Raw genomic sequence first — 23,422 nt, 5'->3', positions numbered from 1 at the left:
GGTAGGTAATGTGAAAGCCATCAGCACATCGGCTGACACCCCTAGTACTACTGATGAAACGGTTACCTTGGTTATTGATAAAGACAAAAAGATGTTGCTGTCATACTAAAACAGTTGGGGCATTCGAATTACACAGAATACTGCAAAAAGGGTAACATTATACCATATACGGTTAAATTAGCTCCCCTCAAACCAAGCGTTTCTTTCAGAAATAATTAAAAAAACCATAATTATAAATGTCACTTTTTGGTCACTGCAACGAGTATCAGGTGGTGAGCTAAGATGCCTTGCTTTTATAGAGCACTCGCAAAACTCGTGGAAGGGTGAATGTTAATAGGGTTGCTCAGTTAAATTGAATGTAAGAAGCCAACGATTCTTCACATCGATTAGCGCGTTATAGTGCAATGGTCAATCAACAGTATTGAAGCAGATTCCTTTAATGCCTAATGAATGTGAGATGACCGTCAAGTAAATAAATCATTTCGCTTAATGTAGCCTTTCACTCTGTGGTGCACTTGTGCAAGACAGCCTTTGTATCGCACGCCTCTTCCTCGAAACTGCACGGCAGTTGCACACGCTCGCGTTGTCGTTGATGAAAAAGAGTTTGTGTCCACCGTGTCCACCCTTTTTTCTTTCATATTCCTTGGTCTCGTTTACTTCATGAGGTGCGGGTACACTGTAGGTGCTTACGTGAGCGCCCAGCTTAACGATGTGGCCTAGCAACCAAGCCGCAGAACACGCTGTCGTCTACGTGAGCCGAGTGTCAACAAGTGACGCACACAGTGACCCGCAGCACACTGGGCAAGCTAGCGCTTCTGCAATGCTGTATTCAAATGCAGCATATCACCCCATTTGTTCTCGGCTACGTCGCGTGTCGCTCCATAAACATTCATAGAGGTGCCTTGCGTCAATGGTTGATGCAAGACGATGATATATATATATATATATATATATATATATATATATATATATATATATATATATATATATATATATATATATATATATATATATATATATATATATATATATATATATATATGGGTCGTTATTGAGGTGTTATGTTTCGGGAAAAAAAAAAATTGTGTTGCCTAGAGGGCGCTTCGAACTTGGGGCACGGAAGTGAAACTGTGTCGTAGATAACAATTTATATAAAATTGCTGGTTTGAGTCATTACTACGAAACAATTTTTTTCTTAATTTCAAGCCGCTGCTCTTTCATGACTATGGTAGTTTAATCATTTTTGTTTCAACTTTCATTACTTTTGGCCTTGACGAAAAGTCGCAAAACGCTACATGTTTAGCATTTCTTAGAAAGAGCACAGATTTTTCCGCGAGTAATATATTCACATTGAAGGCTTTGTAGGTTCCTATTGTAAGTGATAAAAATACTTCGGGATTGAAAGAAGAAGAAACGTTGCCACAATATTCTGACAAATTTGGGAAAAAGAGCGTTTTGACCCATATTGCGGCTTCGTTTCCACAATGTAGCAGTCCAAGTGAAAATGACTTTCACATCGTTGTGTAGTATGCTTTGTGGGTATGATATACAGGAAGTTTGAAAAGAGTAGTTTTTGTTCTAAGCGAGAAAAAATTTTTCTAACTGAACAATCACATGGTCGTACGAAGTGTTCCTTTGCCTGGCCTTCACTGCATAGCACGTCAGCGCAGTTTTTCGCAGCCAATAGTGCAAGTCATACAACTGCTTGCCACTTCTTTTAGTAATACTGCTGTATACAACGTCAAAAATGGCAATAGTGCTAAAATTATGGAATGCTACCGCCCTCCTTGGACCATCAAAGGGCAGGTAATATTCAACCGCTTCATCGTTCAAATGGGCAGAATTATAATGAAGTAAATGGCCTGCAGAGATGTTCTAGGGCGTCATGTTTGGCTTCAGATAATTAAGATACATGGTCTTACGTAATAATTAACGGCATAATTAAGCTAGAGTTCACCTAAGTTGATTTTATGATCTTTCAGGTATAGGGCACGCGTTGGCTTATACCTGAAAGATCATAAAAAGAACTTAAACAAGCTATAGCTTAGTTATGCTGTTAATAATAGCGTAAGATTAGCGCACGCGCACCAGGGACCACGCCCTGTAGAGGCGCACGCGCATCTCAACGCGCGGGGCGACGACGTTTAAAGCGCGCCCTTCGAGCCCTTCGCGCCATCTCGCTAGCGATAACGAAAACAAACTGATGTACCCTGATCTCTGAGTACCGCCACCAACAAATGATGTATATCAATAGCACGCCGTTAGTCTGACGAAGAACGTGCCGTCTGTGGCGGAGTGGTTTCCCACTGCGCGCTGGGGATCGGGGGGTCGTAAGTTCGACTCCCGGTGACGGGACTTTTTCTTCCAGTTTTTTCTTTGCCATATGTTAGTCTTTATATTTCACAACGTCATATCCCTGACGGAAATGCGTCAGTGGAGCCGTGGTGGACCCCGGCCTAAACCTATTTCGTGTTAAAATCAGCCCCGCGATAAATATCAAGTGTTCGTCTGTGCAACTTCGAGCACCGATTACAAGAGCGCTTTGCTCTTAGCTGCAGAACTCAAGAAATAAAATTGCAAGATGGGTGCGTTAGGTTTCTTGGTTAGGAAGTGGATTAACGGATGTGTATATAATTCAAGAAAGTCAAGAGGCTGCCGTTTCATTGTTACGGCTTTTCAGATAATAACTGTTCAAGTGTGTTTATCAAATGTGCTTTATTGTTGGAATGCGTTATTGCCATATCAATTATATGTATGCTCCAGGAGTATTTTAGGCCTTGGCATCGCCGTCGCCGTCATGGTAGGCATAAAATCCCGATTGATAACATCGCCTCGCGGATCGGATGTTCTATGTGCGAGTGAAAGCGCGCAAGCGCTATCAAAGGTAGCAGCTGCAGCTTAGAGGAAACGACGCGCCGACCGTATCCATCGTGTGAAAGACGCATTGGGGCGGGGGGGGGGGGGGGGAGGTGCGGTAAAGAGGGCTGCGTGTCCCTGCAGGAAATGCGTACTTTGACCAGCAGGGCGTGGTCACCTGCGGTTGCGTTCGCCGCATCTTCTCAAGGAAGCGTCCAGTGTATTGCGCAATTCAAATTATCACGTGAGATTACTAATCCTCTATCTTTTCTGCGTTTCCGGAGCTCTCCACTACTGCGTCCCTTATAATATCATAGTTTTGGAACGTAAAACCCCTACAATTATCATCACCATTATTATTATTATTATTATTATTATTATTATTATTATTATTATTATTATTATTATTATTATTATTATTATTATTATTATTATTATTATTATTATTTGCTGCGTTCTGTACCATATTTGCAACGAAAAATATCGAATGAATTATGTGAACATACCTAATACCACTATCACTGAAGATACCGGATAGTATCAGCGTAGCATCGCAATCATTCTTTTTATCGGAGAAAATTTTGACGTTGCCATAACTTTTCTTTTTTTCACTTCACAAAGGCATTCCAGAACCGGATGTAGTTAACAGCTTCAGTTCGCGTCCTCACTTTAACTGATGCTTAGGATCTGTACTTTTATACTTTGCAAAAGCCGGATGTACTCTCACGCCGGGCAGCTTTTAACTGAAACCTTTCACGTCAGAAACAGGCAGCTTGACATGGAGTAATGATTTTCGCTACTCTGTTTCCCGACTTCCCTTAAGGCAAGTTCAGCTTTTCAAAGCGCAAGTGCGCGGAGCTGCCGCCTCCGGCGTTTTTTTCTTTGAACTTCTTTTTTCTTATTCATAACTTACGTTCTAAGCACAGGTCGTGCCGTCTAAGAAAAGTGCTGCAAAGTTTTTCGGTAGCAGCAGAAGTGTTGGATACATATGAATGACGCCTATTAACGCCTAGTTCGCTGCTTTTTTTATTTTGGCTGTGAAAACATAGGAAGCTAGGCTATGCTAGAGCTGACGATCTCAACATCATGAAATCGATATTGAATTAATAATCACATAAGGAAAGGTAGAAATAATCAAAAGCGTACAAAGAATGCATTTGTGGGCAGTCAGAAACGCAGATTAGAGCGGATGGACTATGTACAAGCAGTCTTCACGCACTTGCAGGCAAATGACCATGAGCGGCACCATGAACATAAACACACGAACAGCTTAAACCCGCTATAGGTCCGTCTCGAATATGTATAGTACTAGTAAAACAAGTAACTAACAAAAACTGTGCTTAAACGCAAAATTCCGGAGTCTTACGTGCCATCTGCGGTTACTTAAGGCATTAAACAGTGACAATCAGCCCTTTAATTAGATGCCATTATGGGGTTCGTTCGTCATGTGATGTAGCTTCAAATGTGTAATTTATTTCGCGCTTACTAGGATGGTCAGTACTGCGCACCTGGAGTAATTTTTCTTCCTTGCAAGCCTAGGGAGCACAACGACACATGAAGTGTGACTTCAGATTCAACTATATTCCTAAACTTGCATCGTAAACTTACATCGGTCATTGTTTGTCGACGGCTACAGAATGAATCAAAGGTAAATGTGTCGTATAGTTTGTTTATTCATAATTACGGACTCTTTTGTAAGCTCCTGTAGATTTCGGTGAGCAAGTAAAGATCTATATCTGGCGTCTTTTTAGCTTGACTTCGCGTTGTTCTAATACCCTGGGAAGGCTGGACATCTGCGAAAGACCGGCGTGGGTGATAAATCAATATGCTCTCGTCTTACTCTTTTAGATGCGAAGCATGTTATGGCGGAGTTCAAACCGATGGTGGTGGTGTGCGGCGTGACCACCCTTACTGCGCATGCGCGAAGCCTCTCCCACTTCCCCTCTCCACTTCACCTTCCCCTCTCTCACTTCCCCCTCTCCACTTCCCCTATCCAACTTTCTCCCTCTACACTTCCCCTCTCCCCTTCCCCTCTACACTTCCCCTCTGAAACGTGGGCCTGACATGCCAAAACGCTGCTTCGCATCGCCTCATGGTCCCCTTTAGAGGAGATGGTGTGATTTTTTTGCTCAAGAGCATTCAGATTGAAAATATCTTATTGCTAGAGGGGTTTTTCCTAGACAATATGAAAAAGAAACAACCACTATGTCAGCAGAGAAATAGCTTGAAAATGGCCACATTAAGAAAATAAACCAGTCAGTTGTTTACCGAAAAGGCGAAACTCGTTTGTTTTTGATGCTCTGTGCATCAAGCCTACACTTCATTTGGACAGATCGAGTGCTGTGACAATCAATCTGCGCTTGTTCATTTTCTTTAAAGACACCAAACTGAATTTCTTGTTGGTGAAAAGTGGCGTGTTCTCATGCGAAAAAAAATGTTTTTTCAGGAGGTATTATCATATACTTAATGTTGTATTGTTATAAAATGCTAGAAATAAAGCGCATACAAGACTTTCACAGCGAGTATTCCGCTATTAACGTGCATTTAATGCATTCGCGTGCAATAAGATCGGGTGTTATCTTCATAGGTAGCACGTAGAACGTCAGAAAAGAGCCTGTTTTACAATCAAGTATTGTAAGTTAGAAGGTACGCGTCTTAAGTTTGTTAGGTACAACAGGAAACAAATATCTTTTATTGCGATAGCAATTATGCGGACAGTCTCCGCTGGTTTTTGTCCGTCCCCATCGCCGCCGCCGCCATGCACCGTATATGTATAAGTGTATATATATATATATATATATATATATATATATATATATATATATATATATATATATATATATATATAAAAGCCCCGAAGAAAAATAATTCAGAAACATGCTTTCGAAGTGCGGAATAGAACCAGGGACCTCTCGCGCCGCAGCGCGTGGCGGTAGCCACTATGCCACGAAATGCACATCCTCCAGGTAGCTAACGGCGAACGTTATATACACACCCTTTACCGCTGGCCGGACTCAGAGACGGCAGGCGCTTATAAGCGTTTCTTCATTACCAGCGAGATGGCGCGATGTGCGCGCTGGGCGTTGGACGCTGGGCGCGCTTTGAAGGTCGTCGCCCCGCTTCTGCGAACGCCGATGCTCTGCGCCCTATAGGGCGTGGTCGCCTTCGTGCGCTTATCTCAAGGAAAGAAGGGGGCGGGCGGGGGGTTGTATGTCTTGCGCTTTCCCCTCGATGTCCGCGCTGAAGTCACAGAGCGTACGAAGCTCACTTCTCCCGCTGCAGCGGCCGCGTTTGCGAAATTTGCGAAAGGAGCGCGCTGTTCAAACAGAAATAAGTAGCAACTGTGACACGTAGTTAGCGCTCGTCCTGTGTGTACCTGTGCGTTCGTTTCGTGCGTCCTGCTTTATGGTTCAGCAGTGCGCTTCAAGTATCGAGCTGTGACGCATGATAGTTCGCGCTCGTCCTGTGTGCGTTCTTTTCGTGCGTCCTTTGGGCTCCAGCGACGCGCTGGCAATTTCGAGCTGCTTTCCGTTCTTCGCGTTACATTCCAATTTGATGCTATCGCATTCATTGCTTCGCCGTTGCGGCGAAACTGTGACTTTTTTTATTACCATATCGAGCTGAATGTTAGCTGAGGTTTCTCGGTGAGTATTGGTGTGCTAATGGCTGAAATTGTTTTAGGAGTATGCTTTGTTAAATAAAGTACAATATATCAAGCAAATACCGTCAGCTATAGCTATACGCGTTCGTATTCTGGACGGCGCACGTTGGATCAAATTTGGCAAAAACGTAACAACAAAACCTTATCTTCAAATCTGCTTTTCTATAAAAATTCTGTAGAAAAAAAGTTCAGTTTTTTTAGGAGTCATAGTGACTTTGATGCAGCATGCATAACAGCACTAAAGACTGAAATCTATTTACGACTATTGTCTTTCTTTCTGCTACTCCTTTACTCCGCAATGCATGCCTTTTAAGCAATTAACTTTGTTAAGAGTCCTTTCCAGGCACGCACAAGAATAGATGGCGACTGAAACTTTAAACCAATTAACTCTACGAAAAATGAAAGCAGAGAACTGCAGAGAACTGTAAAGGCAAGCAACGGAAGAAAGAAGAAATAATGACAGATTTTAAGGTCTGGTGAGGACATTTCCTGTGGGCCAACGAAATGAAGCTTTTTACATTCTAGTAGCCCTTCACGGTAAGAAGGAGTGAATTGGATATCCTTTCGTTATCCCCGGCTTGTGGGCAGCCCGAAATAGGCCCTCACTTCACTGCCTATTAGCGCAGGGGATATTTTTCGGCAAACTCGAAACGTAAAGCGCATTTTCTTCTGAACATGAGCCCACGTGAGCTTTTAGAGGCCTCGCATGGTCGACGGAGCTAAAGGTGGGAAAGAAAAGAACCAAAATCTTGGAGGACGCTTAAGCTTCGCCTTCAAGAGTAGAACGCGATAGCGTTATCGGTCCTCGTTCGCTGCCATAATTCGCTTCCCGGCGGATAACTCAACCGTACCGTGAGGGAAGGAACGTCTGTGCGTGTGACATTATTCGTTGTAAGCTCCCAAAGGGCGCCTACTGCTGGTACAGTTGTGAAGTACCCACTACGCCCTAATTAACCATTTTGTGAAGCAGCGAAGTAACGACTACGCATCTGTATGTCCAATACAAGCATATACATGTACGCAACTGCTCGCTTTGTCGATGACGTGGCTGTTGACAATTTTATAATCTATTCTATCAGCAGACGTGGCTGGAAAGGCATTGTTCTCAATTATAATGCATGGAATGTTCGAATTGTTCCACACAGAAATCTGAGACGTGATGTAGGCATGTCTGACAAAATTGGCGGCGAAATTTCCTTTTTCAGGTGACATTTCGGCCGCTGTTGGGCCTGTCTCAAAGCGAAATTATGAAACGTAACAAGGCACCAGTTTCTTTCATACCAATTTCCACAAAAAGGAGAGAGAAGCAACGAACAAAAAGAATGAACACAAAAAAAGCAAACGTAATGGTTACTATACCGTTGCTCTTAAGATGTGCGGGAACTTTTCCCAGGTATATATATATATATATATATATATATATATATATATATATATATATATATATATATATATATATATATATATATATATATATATAATATATATACCTGGGAAAAGTTCCCGCACATCTTACAAGCAACGGTATAGTAACCATTACGTTTGCTTTAATTTTGTGTGTGTGACAGCGTGAGTTAAATACTCCACTGCAAATGAAACACCGTGTGTCTAAACTAAGCAAGCGTAATTCAGAATGTTTTGAAGTTAACGGTGGCTCGTTGAGGTCAAAAACCATCTGTGTGATGTCGTGGCGTTATGTACTGTAAAAAAGCGCAACTCGTAAGAATCTAGCAGCAGCGACAAAAGCAAGCTTTTCTTAAGTGTTTTTTAGTATTTTTAGTAATAACCCCTGTTCTCTCTTTTTTCACCCCCGCTCGCGAATCTATCGCTTTCAATCTTCGCGACGAGAAAATCTCTTTGTCTCCGGATTGGATCAATTTGTCGAAACATTTCAATCTCATTTCCTTCGTTCTGATCGTCTTGGAAGCTTTACAGGGATTTCGAAGAGTAGAAGGAAGAAGAGTCGGGAGGGGAGGCATTGGCTGAATGTGGAACGGCTGCGAACCGCAGGCTTTTCCGTCGATCACACTGTCAACCTGTTCACTTTCCGTTCTCTCTTTAGTCGAGGGATATTCGCACGAGGAACCTAGCGTGCCTACAAAATTAATTTTTAAGCACCTACACCTTCATTTACGCCTGCCACCTGAGCAACCTGCATCGCCCATGAGCCCTACCAGGCGACAGCTTGATTCTGGAGATATAAAAGTGCGGAAAAACAGTACCGTGCTACCATTTTTTTTTTTGTTTTTGATCCATTTCTATTAGGGTGATAAACAGTTTGACTATGCACAATGAATATCACGTGATTGTCGTTAGAGCGTGAACTATGAAGAAAAAGACGTGTATGTGACAATATTAAGTTACTTCCTTGGAATGTACTGAATGGACTTTTACAAGATCACTTAGATCAGATTAGCACGACCGTTGTGATAGCAACTGACGCTTCGCAGTGTGAGGAAAAGGCCGGTGTTGGAATATTTTCCACACAACTAGACTGGTCCTTTTCTATAAAACTCCCTGATCATACACCAATATTTTTGGCTGAATTCTTAGCTGTCATTTTGGCCCTGCGTAAACTTCCCGTCTCCATAATTTCAGTGGCTATAGTAACAGATTCATTATCATTGTGTTCCACTTTAACAACCCCAGCTGAATCACATACTCTGAGATTATTGCGCGTACTTGGTCCACAGCATTTGCGAAACCTGCGGTTAATTTGGGTTCCGGGGCATGAGGGAATAGTATTGAATGAAGTTGCGGGTACTTTGGCAAAGGCTTCCCTTGCAGGCCCAGTCCTTGATCTACTTCCAGTTACGGCGTTCGTCGCTGCGGCCAGATTTAGAAAGCACTCTTTATCATTGCTTACTCCAAGTCTCGCTTCATCACCCGATTTTCAGCACCTTCAGTTCCCTTGGAGCAGAAAATGGTGTAAAACAAGGCAGGACAGAAGTAGCAATGACAAGGTTGCGATGTAGGATCCCAACTCTTAATTTATACACGCACAGAGCTGGTCTGGCGATCTCTCCTTTTGCAATGAGACAGAAACAGTCGAACATTTCTTGCTGGAATGCCGACGTTTTTCCTCTCTCAGAAAACGAACCATCGAAATTGTAATGCGGCACCTTGGTCTGCCAGTTACTTCAACTGCACTGTTGTAATTTGGGGCTTCTGTGCTGGGGCACTCGGACTGTGCTGTGCAGTGCTATCGAGAAATTCATATGCGAATCAACTCGTCTTATTCGACACATCAACCGCTAATCATTTTTAAATTGTCATAATAACATAATCATTTTGGCCATTTGGGAGGATATGCAACACGGTCTAATCTAAAACTGGAATTCATAAAAAAAACATTCATTTTATTTGATACTGTAGCGTCTATTAGCACTGAAAAATTTCAGACTTCATGATCCGCCCGACTCTTGGCCGATCCCCCTGAGTGGGTAGGTGCCAATCATCCCAGGAGCATCATCATCATCATCATCATCATCATCATCATCATCATATTAATGACAACCAGCAGACAATGAGGCCAAGTAAGGAATAGGGGACGTTATCTGTACTCTTTTAACTGTATGCAGTTAAAAGTTACAGATAACGCCCTCTGTCCCTTCCTTGCCTTCATTGTCTGTTGGCTCTCATTAAGCTTCTGTTTAGCAAAGAAAAAAGCGCCGTTAAAATTCCCCTTCTTTCGTGGCACTTAATCTTGAATCTTAGTGGAGACACCTTAATGTTATGGCACATCCAGTGTACTGTTAGCACAAAATCTGGCCAGGGCTTCTTTCATAAGGATGCATTAATTGCTTCATATGAGAGTAACACGCTCTTTTTAGGCACCAAAACTTGTTTCTACAAGCTCGTAGTAGGCCCGCAATACTGAGATATATGATATCGATTACATGTATGCCCGCATTAATGATCCTCTTCAATGATGATGGGTTCACGCGGCAATTGTGCAAGCGCCTGAAAAACAGCACCGTATATTTAAAAATAACACTACCACAATCTCTCAAGCTGCTTAGACGAGCGAGGTTTAACAACCAACCTCTAACTTCATTTAATGCGATAACAATTTTGATGCATTTTAACCACACCGTGATAGCGACTTATGGATGGAAAAAATGTGTACACGTTGTTCATCAGGCATTTAGCAAGAAGAATAGGCGCCTTGGCAGGATGTTTCAAAGAGGACTTTGCATGGTCAATAATGTAGTAGTGGACACACGTGTTACACAGTAGAACATAACAAAATAAAGGCACTCAAAACCAAACTTTAGGCAGCGTGGTTCCTCGCTCTTTCGCTTTCTATCTCCCTCACCTTTTATTTCAACTGAAAGCTTGTCGTTCAAAGTGTACAGTCATACTGTAGTAAGAAACGTCTTCATGGAGGCTGATAAAGGGATAGCGGGAGCGTTTCCAGAGCTTGGCCGTGTAGCAGGGTACGTGGAGTTCACTTTTATTTTTTTTATTCCAGACGATTCTTCCTAAATAAAAGAACGTATATAAACAGCCTCCAGTTGCACAAAATGTTGGCAAGCAATTAAATGGGTAATGTTGCTGTGGCGTCCAAATTCTCTTGTACATATCAGCCCGGAGCATATACTGCCATCATGATGCCCCTTACGCATGTTCTTTACTATCATCATCGCAAGAACCAAGGAAGTCAACCACATGTTCATAAAAACGGAATATTTCATGGCGACATCAACTTCTTTCTGCGGTATCTGATGCCGCTTCCGCTAACTCTGAGTACCCCCAAGGGATTTTTTAAACGTTCTCTGTCTTGCCAGTCTGGTGTTTTTGCAATAATTAGGTCTGAATTCTCCGTAAGTTAGGGTCCACCATTGGTGTTGCTTACTCACGGAGGTCATGTCGGGCGCGTTGCCTTGTCGTTCTTCTATGCGGAAAGCAATGTGCGATAGCCTGCAGCAAAGCAAACATTTTTTTTTACTGTAATGATGGGCATCTGCCTTTTTTATATTACCGATTTCATTCTTTCTGTCGTAGCATTGTTTTCATGTTTCAACTAGGGGTGTGCGAATATCAAAATTTTCGAATACGAATCGAATACGAATATCCACCTTCGAATATCGAATCGAATATCGAATATCAAAGGAAAAATGCATCCACAGTAACAATACTTTATTTAACATGTAGCTATTTGAAAACAAAAAACAAAAAAAACCATTAACAACCTGACTGGCAATACAACATACACTGCTATCTCCAGAACACAATGTTCAGGCTATCACAATGCACATCACAACACAAGCAAATATCACGGCACAATGAAAGTAATGACTACATGTTATCATGCATGAAGAAATATGAGTTGCTCCACATGATCATGCAGCAGGCGCTCCCTTCTAACAGAGACAACCCCCCTGCCACTGAAAAGGCACGCTCGCTTGGAACAGAAGTGGCTGGTATAGGGAGGTACATGGGGCAAAGCTTTGCCAGACTGGGGTATCTGAAGGTGCCTACAGTCCGCCACCAGTCACGTGGGTCACTGTCTTTCTTCAGAAGTGGTCCCGCATAGTGAACGAGTGGTAGTGCGGCACGTTACGGCCGCATAGTATTGAAAATGTACGGTTACATGATCGCCAACAGCGCTGCACGTCGGAGATGCACCACCAATAAATCATACGTATTGGGGCGCTCGTCGCAGGCAGATATCGTGCCTCCGTGTACTTACGATGTTTATCGCTCTTCTCGGCAACGTTTTTAGCGATACGAACGCAGCACAAATGTGGAAGACGAGTTATTTTATGCATGAGAATCGAATCGCATATTCGAATTTTTCGAATATTCGAAGTTATCGAATATTCGAAACTTTTCGAATACACGATTTTCGAATCGAATACGAATATTTCCAATGTAATATTCGACGAATATTCGAAACTTTCGAATATTCGCACACCCCTAGTTTCAACGCATGACCACCACTATTTTCGTCAAGGCTGTGAGTCAGTTACCGTCAGAAATTTATTTTGTCCGCTTTCGCGTTCGATATCGTGATTGAGGAGAGAACACAAAGTATCAATGTAGCAACGTACACCTCCAATACGAAACCTCGCGCTGTTAAATCAGCTTTTCCTCGTCACACCGTTCCCTCACCAGAGAGAAAAGTTGCAACTCCAAGTGTACAAAGTGCCAGAAAATAGAAAATAAGGCAATTATCGAAGGGCTCTGCAGTGCGCCCAACTGGAAAAAATACCGCGGTGACTAACCGGATTGTACCGTGGAAAAAGGATGGGGAACTGTCATTATTGTATAAACAGCAAGACGAACACACCACCTCACACGAGAATAAATAACGTATATCGATCGCTTTTCTTTGACTTGCAATAAGCGCTATCGCTTTTTCTATGAGGAACTGGGCGTGGTAGTCTGTCTTTCAGTGTTGGAAAAGCAGGCGTTCTATTGTGTGCTTAATTTTGTATTTGTTTCGTGCCTTTATGTTGAGATATCGAGTGTAGATGGTTACATGTGTACCGTATTAAAACGAGCCATTAGAAAGTGGTTCCTTAGTGAGGCGCTTATTGTAGCTATTACGCTTGATTTCAGAGTGGCGGTGGCAGTGAGGACAGCATACATGTTGATAAAAGTTAAAGTTTGCAGCGAACTTCATTAAATCTATGAGTTAAGTTGGTTGCGTTTTCGCCACATTGGTACATAGAAAAATTGCATATAAACGGCTGAGAATTGTAGGACAGAAGCTGCATTACATCTTTACTGGCCCAACCACCGTGCAACGCGCAGCTATTCGACACGAACGCAGAGATGTGTGAGTGCAAAGCTGATAGCAGCAGTCAAAGGCAGAAGTCTGCCTTAACTCAGCTACATAGCTCATTGAGGCAAGCGTTATGGATCAGTTGGCTTGGTCGTTTTAATGCATCAGCATTATAGGGCTACTTCTCTAGGAAAACCCATACACCCGTTTGACCGTTCGGCAGGTTCCACAGGCGTTACGGTCAGCAGGTACACGTGAGACCTTAGATATAGGTGTAGTATATGATAATGACGTATCACTGCAGAAAGAGAGCTGGGCAGTAAAGCTGTCGCAACAAATAACCGTAGCATACAGTCGGCGGAGAATGGAGACAAGACTACTACAGTTGTCGCAACAAATAATCATACCATACAGTGTTGTGTCGGCTTTCTGGCTTTCTGTTGTTGGCTCTAGCGATACCTAGTGATGGCTAGTGTTGGTTGTGTGATGGTTAATTGATTAATGCCGGCTAAATGATGACTAATGTAAAGTACACTCTGAACGGGGTAACCGACAAATGTGATTTTGTGCACCTATATAAGAAGGGTTACGTTAGCTTTGAGTGCATAAATTCTAAGCCTGGTAACCCTTACTGTCGGTGCACAAAATCACATTTATCGGTTACCACGTTTAGGGTGTACTGTTCATGAACGTTTGTGAGCATTCGCTATATTATGGCCAATCATGCGTAATTTCGGCTAGTGTAGGAAGTAAGTGCGACGGGTGAACACTTACCCTCATAGAAGTTTCCTTAAGATATTTTCTAGCCAAACGCTCTGTATGGCACTGTGCACTTGTGTAATTTCAATTTTTCATTTAAATAATGGCTACCCCTTCCAGTTATTCTGGCTTGAAGACTTCAGTGCTAACCATTTCGAGACTTTGAGAATAAATCAGCTAAAATACAGTGCCATGTTTGTGCACGCATCTTTTCTCGGAGGTTCTTTTTGTAATGTTTAGTTCAAGACTTGCAGACACCAATGCATGAAAACAAGAAAAAAAACGTAATCCAGTGGGGTGGCGTTCACGTTACTTACTAATGCCAATTGTAAACGCATTTTGGCTACGAATGGCTCGCAAATGCAAGTGCGCTAAACGATAATATGCGTTTATCACTGTATATTATCATAATCGTCACCCAGCACCTGGAGTAGCATGTCAGGCGAGCAGCCAGGCAAACATCTCCAGCCTATCATTAAAATGTTGATCTCTCTCTCTCTCTCTCTCTTTGTCTGGTTCAACAAGAAGAGTTTTAGTTTAAATAAATAAATAAATAAATAAATAAATAAATAAATAAATAAATAAATATTCCTCATTATACTACCTGAAATTTATTAGGTTATCCTTCACAGAAAACATTATCAGGGAATTGATTGACTGGCTTCGGGCCAACCATAAAGTTAGTGAATGCTATTAGTTAACAGACGCTCCAAGTGTTCCACAGCATATTTTTGCTGTCGTAACACTGCTACTCTTCCCCATGTATGTATACGGCTGCGTCATATTAATATTGACGCCTTTTGAATAGTTCAAGGCTACCTGCTATGTTGTCGAAAATGCGAATTTTAAATTGACGGAACACCGACGCAACTCGGTGACACCTACCGACGACAGACCTCGAGCAGTACGCTTCAACGAGATTTCGAACGCATAGGGGTCAGGCCTTGCAAGCGTTGTGTAAACCTTTTAAGGACACTTCATATAGAAAAATGACCACTGTCAAATGACAAAAACGTGTGCGGCAGTGAAGCGGTGGGGCCATTCCAATATGTCGCCTCTGTTCTTGTCGTCCGCCTCAATTGCTAGCTCACATCACAGCACCAATATAGTAGCTTGTGACCGACGCAAAGGGGCATTTCTGTCCCTTCCTGTTCCACTTCTCTCACCACAGCCATTCTCCCGGCCAAATCCATCACATTAGAAATGCCGTGGTCCAGTCAGGCGAGCCCAACTTTCGGGAATTGAAATGTCTGTTTCGCTTGAGCCTCAAATAGAGAACGCTGCTATCTGTCCAGCCGCTCGCCGAGATTTGCAGTGGGACACGAAGCAAGGCACAAACAAATTCAAAAAGAACAGATCCGAATCGGCTTAGGAAGCACGGATAAATAAAACAAGCTGAAGCGATTGTCGTCCTCTTCGTCGTAGGTCGTGGCGAGCCAGGAAACGTTCCAGGCCTTGCGGTTTCCCTCTGCGACGCACCACCGACGTCTACACCAATAAATTCCTGAGCCGGAACAAAACGAAAGAAAGAAGCTCGCCCGCTATGCTACGGCCGGCCAATATGGCAACAGGGTTAGACGGCAGGAGCGCCCTTAAATGGGAAAAATATTTCAACTTTTCTTTGTTTCAGACACTGATGCCGCTTTTTGTTGTTCGTAGCGCAGTCCAGAGTTTCGGAAGCGAAGACTGCGGCTTCAGGATGGCGTAAGCGAACAACAAACAGCGAAAGACGATTGGCAGCTGCGTGGGCTGCCTTTGTGTATGTGTTGTAGGCTGCCGCTACGGGAACGCACAAAGCAGCGACAAAGGGAGCAAACAGGAACACAAGGCACCTTCTTTTATTCTTACGCTAAAATACTTTCTGGGCGAAGCCAGCGCTAGGATAGAGTAATAAAAGAACAATGAAAAAAGCAAGCGCAGGTTTTCGCTGGTGCGTGTTGCGTGTTTCCGGTATAGTGCGTGTGCAAACGGTACAGGCTGAGCCAGATGCGAGATGTGCTAGCTTCGTACAATGTCCAGACGCGGCGTGACGCAGCACACGTGCTGTGTCCTGTTTCTTCTCTGTGAACAAGAAATACAACACAGTCCGAAGTTTCCACTCCTGCTGCGGCCGAAGCTTGTCCCCGGGTGACCAGATGCCCGAGCCTGCACACAGGGAGAGGTTCGTTTCATTTTGCGGAAGGTGATAGAGTGAGATTCGCTTTGCTTTTACTGCTGCTCTGTTTTGCTGGGTGCTTTGATGCCTGGGCGTGTGGCATTCCTGCTTTACCGCCGTCACATTTCCGTCTCTCTTCTCGGCTTATTGCGAGGAGCAGCGCAGCATTTCCGCTCTGAAAGAAGTCCACTTTGAGTTTGGAGCAGTCATTTTCATTACGAGGGCTTACCTGCAGTTGAAGCTTGACATATTTGATATTCGGCTGAGTCGGCGATAAGAATAGCGTGCATGTGGGTATCTCGCGGAGGTGTAAAAATTAGTGACGAATGCAGCTAAGTAGGGCCTTCACGCAAGCCGTAATAACTTTCTTCGTCCGTAATGTAAATAGAGAGAAACACTGGCGTCATATTGTACGCAGTAGACTATGCACTGCTTCATGAGGCATCCATTTGAATAGCCATTTTAATGCAGGGGCAAGCAATCTGACTGCGTCTGGAAACAGGTTGTGTCACATGTTGTCTCTCCTTGTGGAGGTTGCCAGTGGTAAGCAGAGGGACAGACTTGGCTCCTTCGTTCTCATTGCTATTTTTTATATTGACTTGTCCTTATTACTCCACTAAATCGCAACCAAATTGCAACCGGACATCATTGCTCTGCAGATGTGCTCCTCATACATTTTGTAGACTCGGCCTCAGCACAGCATTTAGCAGTAAGTTTCGCGCAGTTTTACGTAGCACCGGTTGACGCAAACATTCGATGTCCCGACGGAGGCAATTTTGTCGAGAACTACGAGAACACTTCAATAATAGTAGAGGAAGTATTGTTCTGTGAGGAATGTTGAGATAGGCTCGTTATTTATACTCTTGTTTTTTCCGCTTTGCGTCTTTTGCTGCAGCCTTAATTTAAGTTCTGTCACCTCTTTTGTTGTGAAACAAAACGTAAGCTATGAGTATGTAAACATGGCGTCGGCCTACTGTTCATGTTGCTATCGGCGGGAAAAGCAGCCATGAACTTAGGCATGTAATCCATGTTTCGGACCCATATTCTTATACCTTTACAGTTTCATAGACGTGTCATGACGAAGTACAAAAAAAGTCACAGTTTCGCCGCAAAGGCGGAGCAATGAATGTGATTGCAACAAATTGGAATGTCACACGAAGAACGGGAAGCAGCTCGAAACTTCCTGCGCGCTGCTCAAGCACAAAGAACGCACGAAAAGAACACATCAGGGCGAGCGCAAACTAAGAACTGTCGCAGCTCGATACTTGCCGGGTCTTGCTCAACCACACAGAAGAAGACGCATGAAAAGAACGCACAGGTATACACAGGTCGAGCGCGAAATAACTGTCAAAGTCGTTACTTCAACTATCCCCTACTTTGGCTCTTCTAGCTAGCAGCTCACTTCTTTCTCAAAGGTGGACGCTGCAGCGAGCGAAGTGACCTTCCTGCCATCTATAGCTTCACTCTGCGGTGAAAGCAGAAGACGTAGAAACCTCTCAAGAGATGAGCGCGCGAGCACGGGCGACCACGCCCTGTATGTCAAAGTAGAAGTCGAAGGCGCACATTCGAACTCTGGCGAAGCAATAGAGAGTTTTAGGATTGGGGACCCAAGGAGCTAGGAAACCCAAGAAACCTGCGAGCTGCCAGTGCATGCGCAGCATCCAAGCTACTCTTGGGCTCTTGCGCTCGCGTTATCCCAAGACCGACAAATTGAAAACTAGCGTGGGTCACCAGCGAGACAAATCAAACGCAGCGCGGGCAAAGACACAGCATGGCCCACGTACGTCTCGCATAATTTTAATTCGCAACGTGTGGAGTCCCGTGCGCTTGACCCAACGCCGTCAGCGTTTGGTCCAACTCTAAAACGCTGCTGCTCCTCCGAACACAAGAGCAGCCTACCCAAGGCAGCTACTAGCGAGGCGACGGCCTTTAAAAAAGCGCGCCCTTCGCGCCATTTCCTGGCGATAATGAACACGTTGAAGCACCTTCGACCTCTGGGTACCGCCAGCGGTAACTGATGTATACAGATAGCTCGCCGTTAGTGCGCTGGAGGAATGGTGCAATTGTCACAAGCAGTGCTCTGCGGAGCGTGGGGTCGCCGATTCGAATCCCCGGTCGCGCGCATCGGAAAAATTTTTCTTCTGAATAATGTATGTATATATATATATATATATATATAATATATATATATATATATATATATATATATATATATATATATATATATATATATATATATATATATATATATATATATATATATATATATATATATATACGTAGATTATGAACAGTCTGTTGTCTTCGCTTGCCGTAAAATAATTAGGAAAAAGGTATACGCTTCTACACAACTGTTTATTTGTCGACGTTTCGATCGGAGACCGATCTTCATCAGGATGAAATTTACAAGGCTTCGACGCGCTTTTATATCATCGTTCTCCGAGCCGAGAGAGAGAGAAAAAGGTTATGAAAAAGTACAAACAAAAAAAATTGGCCGCGTATCTGCGTGCTTCGCTGCAAATGTCGTGTAAAGACGATAGAAGAGGCGCTGTGTGAGATATGGACGCCATCTGGCAATACGTCGGGAAACATGAGTGCTGTGTTGCGTGCTGGTAGTCCCGGCGCAGCAGCAGGCGAAGACCGGCGGTGACCAACGCGACCGGCGGGGACGCCAGCCAGCCCGAAAACGCGGTTTGGCGCGAAGCGCTGAAGCAGAGAAACGTCCGCACTCAACGAGTACTCTCCACACACTCTTTTATTTACACGTCGCGTGGGTAAAACAGGAACGCCAGAGCGGCGCCCACAACCGGCAGCCTGAAGGCCGCCCACAACGCTGCTTTTTCGTTTTTTAAATATTTTTTTTTCACCTTCTTGGCCTTCTCAAAACTAAAGTTTTTCAACACCAACCCATGGCATTCGTACAGTGCAACAGAACCGAAACCGAAATACAACAATGAGCTCGTGCGAAGGGCACGGAGGAAGGCAAATTTCAGCGCAGTCGCATTTTCAGCTTTGTTGAAACAGCGCTCACTAGACGACGACGAAGTAAAAGAAGGCACAGGACAGGCGCTGCCTGTCCTGTGCCTTCTTTTACTTCGTCGTCGTCTAGTGAGCGCTGTTTCAACAAAGATGAACGCATATCAACTCGCTCAAGCTTCCATTCTTATGCATTTTCAGCGCAGCTTAAGAAACTAGGGTCCTTAAAATTACGTATGTATGCATTTTCTATTAAAGGAACACGCCACCTAATACTTACCTGGTGATGTTGCACCTCAGATATGCATGATATTTACTTTTTGATCGACAACGTTCACAAGTATGAACAGCCGTACCAGTTCAAGACGGCTGGCCCTTGGGCAAGTGGTTCAACTTTGGCCGAGTGGCTGAATCGAGGGACGTGCCGACAAACAGAAAGACAGACAGACCAAAATTTCTGCGTTTAAGTTCCCCAAGAAAGACTATCGTCTTTAAAAATAAAAGGAAAAGAGAGAGAAGTAAGAAACCTGACGAAAAAGAGTCGCGAACACACCATATGCACATACTTTGACTGACATAAGAATAACGCGTGTTTCTTGAAAAAAAAAAAAAGCCGCACCTCCCCGAAGGGGATCGTGAGGAAATGCGAATGCATTTGGGTGTACCCGATGAGTGTGCGATTAATTAATGAAGAGAGACGAGAGTGTGCACGTAGAGGCGTAATGCTCGAGTTGCATTGTGTTACACTTCGTCCTAGTGGTAGCGTTGCCGCGAGAGATCCGACTTCACCGACTTCCATCGCTATCAAGACACCAAAGCGCGCACTCCCTGCATGATATATATAGGTCCGAGCGCGGAGAGGAGGAGCGCTCGAGCTCTCTCTCCGCCGAGCGAGCTCCGCGATGCGAGCGCCCTCACCGGGTACACTCCTCCTCTCCCTTACCCTCCGCCGCTCACCACCTGCTCCGGTTGCTAGGCGCGGCGCAGCTGTTGCTAGGGGCGAGGAGGAACGCGCGCGGATAGATAACACCTGTGCGCACGCTAGCCAGGGACGCAGGACAACCCCCGACCAAGAAATGCATTCGCATTAAAAAAAAAGGGAAAAAAAAGGTCGTGAACACACCACGTGCACATACTTTGACCTACGAAAAACACGTGTTTCCTGAAAAAAAGAAAAAAAAGCAGTTGTATTTTCTGTTTCTTTTTTCTTTTTTTTCTTTTTTTCAGGAAACACGTGTTTTTCGTAGGTCAAAGTTTGTGCACGTGGTGTGTTCACAACCTTTTTTTTCACCTTTTTTTTTTCAAAAAACACGTGTTATGCTTATGTCAGTCAATGTATGTGCACATGGTGTGTTCGCGACTCTTTTTCGTCAGGTTTCTTACTTCTCTCTTTTCGTTTTATTTTTTATGTACTTTTTCATAACCTTTTTCTCTCTCTCTCGGCTCGGAGAACGATGATATAAAAGCGCATCGAAGCCTGGTAAATTTCATCCTGATGAAGATAGGTCTCCGATCGAAAGGTCGACAAATAAACAGTTTTTTAGAAGCGTATACCTTTTTCCTATGTATATATATATATATATATATATATATATATATATATATATATATATATATATATATATATATATATATAGTACTCAAGTACTCATTGCTAACCCCGAAACGCTCAGTAGCAATGACAACGTTTACTACCTGTCACATTTCTATAGTAGAAAAACGTTAGGGACACGTAGCGAAGTTGACAACGGCGTAGTAAAAGCTGCAGTTGCCAACTTTTTCTTGCCCTTTTCAACAGCGTGGAGGAGAATAGACAATGGAATAAAATAAGCGAAGAATATGAATATCAGCTCTTTTTTTTGTTCAAATCAAAGTTTATTTAAATAGCAACTAACCCGCTTTATGCCTATTTTCCGGAATTCTTTGCAGACATTTAAATGCGTGATAGCAGCGACAAGAACGACAACGTCGAGAGCATATCAACACAGAAATAAGGTGCCTTCAAAATACTGCGCCAACGACAGTGCGACGCAACAACGTTTACTTCAAATGTATTGATCAACAAACCTTTTATATTCGTAAATACTGCGTACTGCCACAGCGCGCACTTCTCACTTGTATGCCAACCAGATTCCTATGCTTTAGACCATTCCTTTTAACTATTACTTCACTATTAGTCGTTTTCCGTGATGGCCTGGCCGCAGTTCTGCCACTCGTCCATACGCATAACCCACAAAATGTGATTGTTCGCACGAATATGCCGCGAGCTGTTCGCGCACTCCGCCTCATCAATGACTCCGCGGGTGTAACAATGGATATTTACCGCTGTGCTTCAGCTTAAGCGTGCCAGGATCGACCCTGCTGTAATGGCCGATTTAGTGTTCCCACTCATGCCGCGGCAGAAGCGGCCTGTCATCCTCTAACTGCGTTATACCCATTGCATTCGTTTGTGCTGCTACGCTCTGATACCGTGGACGTTCACATAAAAAAATAACTTCGGTTCCCGATGTGACCTCTTATAGCATCACCTAGTTACGACTTCCCAATTGGCCTCTTGCGTCGGGAGAACGTATCACCCCGAAAATCTGGTGTGGGCGCGGCTCTCACACTATCCATCCACGCGCAGTGGTTCGACGCCACTACGCGTTCTGTGCCACGTGAGTGCTCTAAGCTGACTCGCATGACCTCCTATGGACGTGCCATTGGCGGCAAATGACTGGTCATTGCCATTTACGTCGTCCGAGACTCGTTCCCAACAGGCAGCCAGGCCTTCAGTAGTGAATCTATCGTCCGAATCACCGTTCGTTTCTCGAATTTATGCAGGAAACTGAAGCTATATTGAAGCCAATGCGCAAATTGGCGCAGAGAAACAAAGACAATCGCGTGTAACCTCACACTTCCTTTTGTACCGTACAGTGCATCGCATGACTGCTGTTAAACCTCAATGCCGCCTTTAAAGGCGTAAGCAATACTCTGTTATTACTACCAGACAACTGAATAAAATTGTGCGTGATTGTATAAGAACACCAGTTGTATTACCTTGCGCTCTTCAGCTGATTAAGATTATCTGAGATAATTTAGTGGATTAAGACATGAATGAGCTATAAGCGAAATTCTCCAAGTTGTTCTTATTCAAACTAATCTCGCGTTTTCACACTTATTTATTGGCTTCAGCTGAGCAATTTCCGCTCGGAGACGTTTCCAAATAATGAAGTGTAAAACACTCTTGCCTAAGATGAAGAGACAGCCCTTTCGCGGTTCGCGACCCGTGTAAGAGATCGTATCCGGTAGAATGACCTTGTAAACGATGATGTAATGCTTCAATGAGCAATATCGAGCACGGGAGGATAAGTTTTGCGGGCCGTCACACCGATTTGCGGCTGCCTCGCTTTTCCGCAAAGGTTTCCGAGGTTCTTTTTTCTTTTTTAAATGGTGAGGTAATATTCAGTGCTTTATTTTATATATTCACCGTCGCGTCTTGCGCACCTGGCATGCTTTCGAACTCAGGATTATTTGCGAAGCTGCCTAGATGGACACGTGGCTTAAAGCGGTATGAACTAGTGTCTTTCACGTACTGCTTGTAGTTGTGAGCAAAAGTTTCAGAAGAGAAAAGAAAGTGTCAAAATTGAACACAGAGCTCATGCGGCTGTATGCAGTTGAGCCAGTAAACTGAAGCAAGACAATTCATTACAGTGCAAGCCCGATTGCTCCAACCGCTGCACTATCAATAATGATGATTACATCAGCGTCAAGAGAACAGAGGGGGGGTTTTCTTTAATTTACTACGTTGAAGTCTAAAAAAGTATGGTATTCAACAAAATTAAGAGCACAGACTCCGCTTTAGTCACGTGCATACGTGGTATTTTTGGATAATGTAACGACGAATGCGCGTGGCTTGATAAGTGGAGAAATTAAAAAGGGAGGCGATTAATGTTAGTGAAGTTATACCTCTACAATTCTGCCTCGCTAACAATTCTATCGGTTTCTGCATAGTTGAACGTGCCTCTTAAGTCACTTTTTCCTTCGCTGAATCGTCAAGCGCTCGTAGCAAAAGAGCTTTGGTGTGCTTACGCAATGCGCACGTGCTCTGGCGACGAGCGTGCGCGGCCACGAATTGCCGTGAACGGTTGAGCAGCCATCGGGGATCGATAAGCCCCACTTTGGGAATTGCGGGCTGAATTCGGCAGTCTAGGCAGGCACCTAATGCGTTCCGCTAACGTCATGCCTAGAGAGAAGCAGTCCGCTTTCATACACGCGCTTAGGTCAGTGAAACGCAGGCCTC

The sequence above is a fragment of the Rhipicephalus sanguineus genome, chromosome 6 (genome assembly GCF_013339695.2).
Source record: "Rhipicephalus sanguineus isolate Rsan-2018 chromosome 6, BIME_Rsan_1.4, whole genome shotgun sequence".
NCBI lineage: Eukaryota > Metazoa > Arthropoda > Arachnida > Ixodida > Ixodidae > Rhipicephalus > Rhipicephalus sanguineus.
The sequence above is the reverse complement of the archived record's forward strand: the minus strand, read 5'-3'. Positions refer to the sequence as shown.